This window comes from Tachyglossus aculeatus, chromosome 3, assembly GCF_015852505.1.
Source record: "Tachyglossus aculeatus isolate mTacAcu1 chromosome 3, mTacAcu1.pri, whole genome shotgun sequence".
In the NCBI taxonomy this organism is placed as follows: Eukaryota; Metazoa; Chordata; class Mammalia; order Monotremata; family Tachyglossidae; genus Tachyglossus; species Tachyglossus aculeatus.
This window is the reverse complement of record NC_052068.1, coordinates 55,265,164-55,272,342: the sequence shown is the minus strand read 5'-3', so window position 1 is coordinate 55,272,342 and position 7,179 is coordinate 55,265,164. Positions and strand designations below refer to the sequence as shown.

Sequence of the window (7,179 nt, the reverse complement as noted above, 5' to 3'; positions counted from 1 at the left end):
GTGTGTGAATGTCCAGGAGACTTTGGAGATATGTGTGATTTGAAGTGTCTTTTTGAATACATTTGGTGTGTCTATGAGTTTGCATGAATACATAGGCTTAGATGTTTGTATATGTGTGTGCATTTGCATGTATGTGGGTGTGTTTGTACCCACGCATTGGAATATGTGTATGTATGTCACCTTTGCCATTATCCTCTCTCCACAGCTTCTTTTCTCTATTCCGCTCACCGTTTCACTCCCCTTCGTTCCCTTCTTTTTCTTTCCCTTCCACTGTCTATATATTTTTTCTCTGTCTCTTTCTTTGACTCTATCTCTATCTCTATCTTTAAAGCACTCAATCACCTTGTCCCCGTCCTATCTTACCTCACTACTCTTCTACTACTATCCAGCCCGCACACTTAGCTCCTCCAGTGTTAACCTTCTCACCGTACCTCTACCTCGTCGATCTCACTGCCGACCACTCGCCCATATTCTGCCTCTGGCCTGGAATGCCCTCCCTCCTCAAACCTGACAGACAATTACTCTCCCCTCCTTCAAAGCCTTAAGGAAGGCACATCTCCTTTAAGACATCTTTCCTAAGCCCTCCCTTCCGCTTCCTCCCTCTCCCTTCTGCATCACCCTGATTTCCTCCCTTTATTCATCCCCTCTCCCAGCCTCACAACACTTATGTACATATCTGTAATTTATTCAGTGATATGAAAGTTTGCCTCCCCTTCTAGACTGTGGGCTCACTGTGGACAGGATACATATCTGTTATATTGTACGCTCCCAAGCACTTTAGTGCAATGCTGTGCACACTGTAAGCGTTCAATAAATATGATGGACTGTGTATCTTTCTGTCTCTTTCTCTCATGCTCTCTCAGTTTTTCTTTGTCTTTGCTTCTCAGTCTCTCTATCCTGGGGCATTTTCTGACCTTTGGCCCCACCCCCTAGCTCCCTTTGAGCTCCCAAACTATGATCACTTTTCTCATAAATCAGTCACCAAGGTGTTCCATAGCCCTATACTGCAATACTGTCCCACTTAAAACTGCAGTGTCTCAAAGGATTTCCATTTATACAACAGAGGTAAATTACGGAAACCTTAAATTGCATTTCCTCTCTTTTCCCCCTCTTAAAAGCAGGCTTCCTTCAGTCTGTAAGAAAGGATTTCCACCTGTAATTGCCTCAAAGTGCATCTTCTAGGGGTTCACTTTGCTGCTCGTCTGTTATCCCTTTTTTGTGAGCATATTCAATCCCATTGTTTCCCCTGGACTCTGTTGGCTCTTTTGGAGTAAATACATTATTCTTTTCTGGGACTATGCATATGTTCTGACCTTATTCCCAAAAGGATTCTGTCACCTTTTGGAGACCAAGTAGTTTGGTTATTGGAAACTGCGGTATCATGAATTCTCGTGTTGCTACTTCTCTGCCATCTGGAGTGCACAGGTGAAATCGGAGACGGCCATTTAAGATTAAAAATAGACATATGGTTCTGGTTGGCACAGAATGGAAAAGTAATTAAAAGTGTTTAGAAATGCAGACTACCCTCACACTGTACGGCTTAATGTGGTATGAGCAGGAGTTAGGGTTGCTTTCTCTTTGAAGCAGCTACATCAACTCTTAACTCTCTAGGAGGAACTAATTCTAGGGATTGTGTCTTATTGGAGGGGCCTGTGTTGTCAACTGGCTCATTTGACCAAACCAGATTCAAACTAGGAAATTCCATGATTTGGGGTTATGGATTAAAAGGGCCCAATCTTTTTTTTTTATTTGCTTTTTAAAGGCATTTGTTAAGGGCTTACTATGTGTCAATACTGTTCTAAACACTGAAGTAGATACAAGATCGTTAGGTTAGAGAAGCAGCGTGGCTTAATAATAATAATAATAATAATAATAATAATAATAATGGCATTTATTAAGCGCTTACTATGTGCAAAGCACTGTTCTAAGCGCTAGGAAGGTACAAGGTGATCAGGTTGTCCCACGGGGGCTCACAGTCTTAATCCTCATTTTACAGATGAGGTAACTGAGGAACAGAGAAGTGAAGTGACTTGCCCAAAGTCACACAGCTGACAATTGGCGGAGCCAGGATTTGAACCCATGACCTCTGACTCCAAAGCCCGGGCTCTTTCCACTGAGCCATGCTGCTTCTTAGAAAGAGCATGGGTTTGGGAGTCAGAGGACTTGGGTTCTAATCCAGGCTCCGCCACTTGTCTGCTGACCTTGGACAAGTCGCTTAACTTCTCTGTGCCTCAGTTACCTCATCTGTGAAATGGGGATTAAAAGTGTGAGCCCCATGTGGGACAACCTAATTACCCTATATCCACCCCAGCGCTTAGAACAGTGCTTGGCACATAGTAAGCTCTTATCAAATACCGCAATAATTATTATTGTTATTATTGGTCACAGTGTCCAATATCCACCCCAGCACTCAGAACAGTGCTTGGCACCTAGTAAGCTCTTATCAAATACCGCAATAATTATCATTGTTATTATTGGTCACAGTGTCTATACCACATGGGGCTCACAGTCTAAGTCAGAGAAAATGCAATTTTCCCATTTTACAGATGAATAACTGAGGCACTGAGAAGTTGAAGGGTTTGACCGAGGTTACACAGAAGACAAGAGGCAAAGCTGGGATTGGAACTCAGTTCCGCCGATTCCCAGATCTGTGCTCTTCCCACTAGGCCACAAACGCATGACAGTAAGGCACAGTGTGGGATTTCCACACTGTGGAAAATGAGAGGAAGAAGACGAGTTTGCCGGTTAGACCGAGAAGGAGTGGCCAGAAAAGTAGGAAAGAACCGGGAGAGAACCGTGTTGGTGAAACCAACTCTGGATAGCATTTCTAAGGAGAAGAACATGATTACGGGGTCAAAGGCAGCCCAGAGGGTAGTAGAACCCATTTGACTTAATAATGCTCCTCCTCTTCCTCCTCCTCCTCCTCCTCCTCCTCCTACTACTACTACTACTAATAATAGTGCTCGTTAAGCTCTTACTAGGTATCAATCACCGTTCTAAGTGCTGGAGTAGATACAGTTTAATCAGGTCGGACAGATTCCCTGACCCACTTGAGGCTCACACTTTTAATCCCCATTTTACAGATGAGGTAACTGAGGCCCAGAGACATTAAATGACTTGTCCAAGGTCACACAGCTGACGTGTGTTGGAGCCGGGATTAGAACCCGGGTCCCTTTGACTTCCAGGATGGTGTTCTATTCGCTAAGCCATGCTGCTTCTTTGACTAAACAAGGATGGGGCCATTCATGATCACGGAGAGGTTTGTTTCAGTGGAGAAAAGATAACAAAAGCCAGATTGTGCTGGGTCATGAAGAAAGATGGAGGCGAGAAAGGGAAAGCGACGAGTTTATACAGTCCATTCAAGGAGTTCAGGCAGTAGTGAGAGCGGGGAGATGGAAGATAGCTGGAAGGGGCAGTGAAATCCCGAGAAGGATTTTGTAGTAGAAGGATGACTTGAGTGTTTTGAAGGCAGAGAGGAAGGAACCATTGTAAAGGGAGATATTGGACATGATGGTAATGATAATAATAATAATTGTGGTATTTGTTAAATGCTTACTATGTTCCAAGCACTGTTCTAAGCACTGGGGTAAATACAAGGTAATCAGGTTGGACTCAGTCCTTGGCCCTCATAATAACAATAATAATAATAATAATAATGGCACTTGTTAAGTGCTTACTATGTGCAAAGCACTGTTCTAAGCACTGGGGAATACTAGGTGATCGGGTTGTCCCACGTGGGGCTCGCAGTCTTAATCCCCATTTTACAGATGAGCTAACTGAGGCTTAGAGAAGTTAAGTGACTTGCCCAAGGTCACACAGCAGGCATGTGGTGGAGCTGGGATTAGAACCCATGACCTCTGACTCCCAAGCCCGGGCTGTCTCCACTGAGCCACCTCATGGGGCTCACAGTCTTGAACCTCATTTCACAGATGAGGTATCTGAGACACAGAGAAGTAAAGTGACTTGCCCAAGGTCACACAGCAGGATTGGGGCAGGAGGGAAGGAATAATAATAATTATGGTTCTTGGTAAGTGCTTACTGTGTGCCACACACTGTTCTAAACTCGGGATAGATACAAGTTAATCGGGCTAGAAACAGTCCCTGTCCCAAATGGGGCTCACAGTCTAAGGAACAAGCATTTTTCAAAGGAGAGAGGGTTTAATAATAATAATGATGATGGCATTTATTAAGCGCTTACTATGTGCAAAGCACTGTTCTAAGCACTGGGGAGTTTACAAGGTGATCAGTTTGTCCCACGGGGGGGTTCACAGTCTTAATCCCTGTTTTACAGATGAGGTAACTGAGGCCCAGAGAAGTTAAGTGACTTGCCCAAAGTCACACAGCTGGCGATTGATGGAGCTGGGATTTGAACCCATGGCCTCTGACTCCAAAGCCCGTGCTCGTTCCACTGAGCCACGCTGCTTTTCTGATGCTATTTTACCAAGGAAAATGGGGGTGTGGTAATCAGGGTTAACAAGGGAGAAGGGAGGAGTAATTGGAGCTAGAAGGGGTACAGAAAGTTTGAGGTTGGAGGGGAGTAGGGGCAACGGATGACATACCTGCAATAAGGGGAGGGCCGTTTGGGAAAGAGTCTGCATCCTTGTGGAAAGAGCACAGAACTGGAAATAAGGACACCCAGGTTCTAATCCCGGTTCTGCCGCTGGCCTGCTGTGTGACCTTGGTTAGGTAACCTAACTTCTCTAGGTCTCAATTTCCTCATCAGTAAAATAGAGATAAAATAGTTTATGAGCTCCCCAGGGAACAGGGATGATATCCGTTCTGATAACCTTGCATCTCCCCCAGTGCTTAGTAGAGATGTATATAGGTATATACTGTATATATGTATATATGTTTGTACATATTTATTACTCTATTTATTTATTTATTTTACTTGTACATATCTATTCTATTTATTTTATTTTGTTAGTAGGTTTGGTTTTGTTCTCTGTCTCCCCCTTTTAGACTGTGAGCCCAATGTTGGGTAGGGACTGTCTCTATATGTTGCCAATTTGTACTTCCCAAGCGCTTAGTACAGTGCTCTGCACATAGTAAGTGCTCAATAAATACGATTGATTGATTGATTGATTGATAGAGAAGCAGCGTGGCTCAGTGGAAAGAGCCGGGGCTTGGGAGTCAGAGGTCATGGGTTCTAATCTTGGCTCTGCCGCTTGTCAGGTATGTAACTTTGGGCAAGCCACTTAACTTCTCTGGGCCTCAGTTACCTCATCTGTAAAATGGGGATTAAGACTGTGAGCCCCACGTGGGACAACCTGATTACCTTGCATCCCCCCAGTGCTTAGAACAGTGCTTGGCACACAGTAAGTGCTTAACAACTACAAATATAAATACCATTACATAGTAAGAGCTTAATAATGTTAATTAAATAAGGTAATACACCTTGACCTTCAGATAGCCTTCCCTCGCCTCCATCTAGTGTGGCCATTTATCTGGTTTCATATTGGATAGTCCAATTTTCCTCTAGGCTGTCCCTCCTTGTCCATTATTGAATCGGCTTGGATGGCTCAGTTCCTGTCTTCCCATCACACAACTTGGAAGTGGCATTCACATTAATGGGAACCTGGGAGGGGACCGCAACGTTTGTGCCGTCAACAGACCCTACAAGGAATGTGCTTGTGGCTCCCTAGGATGCCATTCTGTACCGATAATGAGGAAGAGAAGCCCATGGCCTACTTGATAGACTTCAGGCCCAGGAGCTAGGTGATCCAGTCACTAAAACTGGCTCTGCCATTCACCTGATGTGTCATTCAGCTCTCTTCCTCCCTTCAAGGCCCTACTGAGAGCTCACCTACTCCAGAAGGCCTTCCCAGACTGAGCCCCTTCCTTCCACTCCCCCTCGTCCCCCTCTCCATCCCCCCCATCTTACCTCCTTCCCTTCCCCACAGCACCTGTATATATGTATATATGTTTGTACATATTTATTACTCAATTTATTTATTTATTTATTTTACTTGTACATATCTATTCTATTTATTTTATTTTGTTAATATGTTCGGTTTTGTTCTCTGTCTCCCCCTTTTAGACTGTGAACCCACTGTTGGGTAGGGACTGTCTCTATGTGTTGCCAACTTGTACTTCTCAAGCACTTAGTACAGTGCTCTGCACACAGTAAGAGCTCAATAAATACGATTGATGATGATGTTGATGATTCATTCAATCGTATTTATTGAGTGCTTACTGTGTGCAGAGCACTGTATTAAGCGCTTGGAAAGTACAATTCATATATAAAGAGAGACAATTTCTGCCCACAAAGGGCTTACACTCTAGAGGGGGGCCGGATAATTTTCATTTAAAATAATAATAATAATGGTATTTGTTAAGCACTTACTACATGCCAACTACTCTACTAAGCGCTCCGGTAGATACAACATAATCGGGGCCCCCAAGAAGCTCGCTGTCTAAGTAGGAGGGAGAATGGGTAATGAATCCCCAATTAACAGATGAGGGAACGGAGGCACCAAGAAGTGAAGCGACTTGCCCAAGGTCACACTGCAGGGTAAGTGGCCGACTGGAGATTGGAGCTGGGATTGAGGTTCTCTGATTCCCAGGCCCGTGACCTTTTCCTCTAGTCCACACCCAGGTTCTAATCCCCATTCTGCCACTGGTCTGCTGTGTGGCCTTGGCTAAGCCATACTGTGCCTCCGTTTCCTTATCTGTAAAGTGGGGATTCAATACCTATTCTCCCCTTGCTTATACATTGAGCCCCGTTTGGGACAGGGATTGTGTCTGATCAGACTCTTTTGAATCTATGCCATTCATTTAATGGTATTTATTGAGCACTTACTGTGTGCAGAGCACTATACTATGCACTTGGGAGTGCACATTACAACAATAAACAGAAACATTCCCTACCACAATGAGCTTACAGTCAAGAGGGAAAATAGGGAGCTTCCCATCCAGCACCAGAAAGCCTGCTAGACAAATTCTAAAAGTGCTTCGCATAGTGCTTGGCACTTAGTAAGTGCTTAACAAATACCATAATTATTATTATTGTTCCACTACCCAGCTTATATCTCATACATAACATAGCATATGTGTGTTGCTTCCAGATCTGCAGAGGGGCATCCAGTGTTCTTCAGTACTGTCCTACCCTTCCTACCCTCACTCCCACAGACAGTACTCACTCAGGGGCCACAGATATTCCTTTATAGTAATAATAAT

The 7,179-nt window shown here is 44.1% G+C and overlaps 1 non-coding gene across 1 annotated transcript; it reads right to left on the bottom strand.

The window, feature by feature from the left end:
* Window positions 1-6,901: 6,901 nt before the first annotated feature.
* Window positions 6,902-6,964, bottom strand: LOC119925946. The gene has a single exon (XR_005449868.1). It is a non-coding gene; the product is annotated as a U7 small nuclear RNA (small nuclear RNA).
* Window positions 6,965-7,179: the final 215 nt, after the last annotated feature.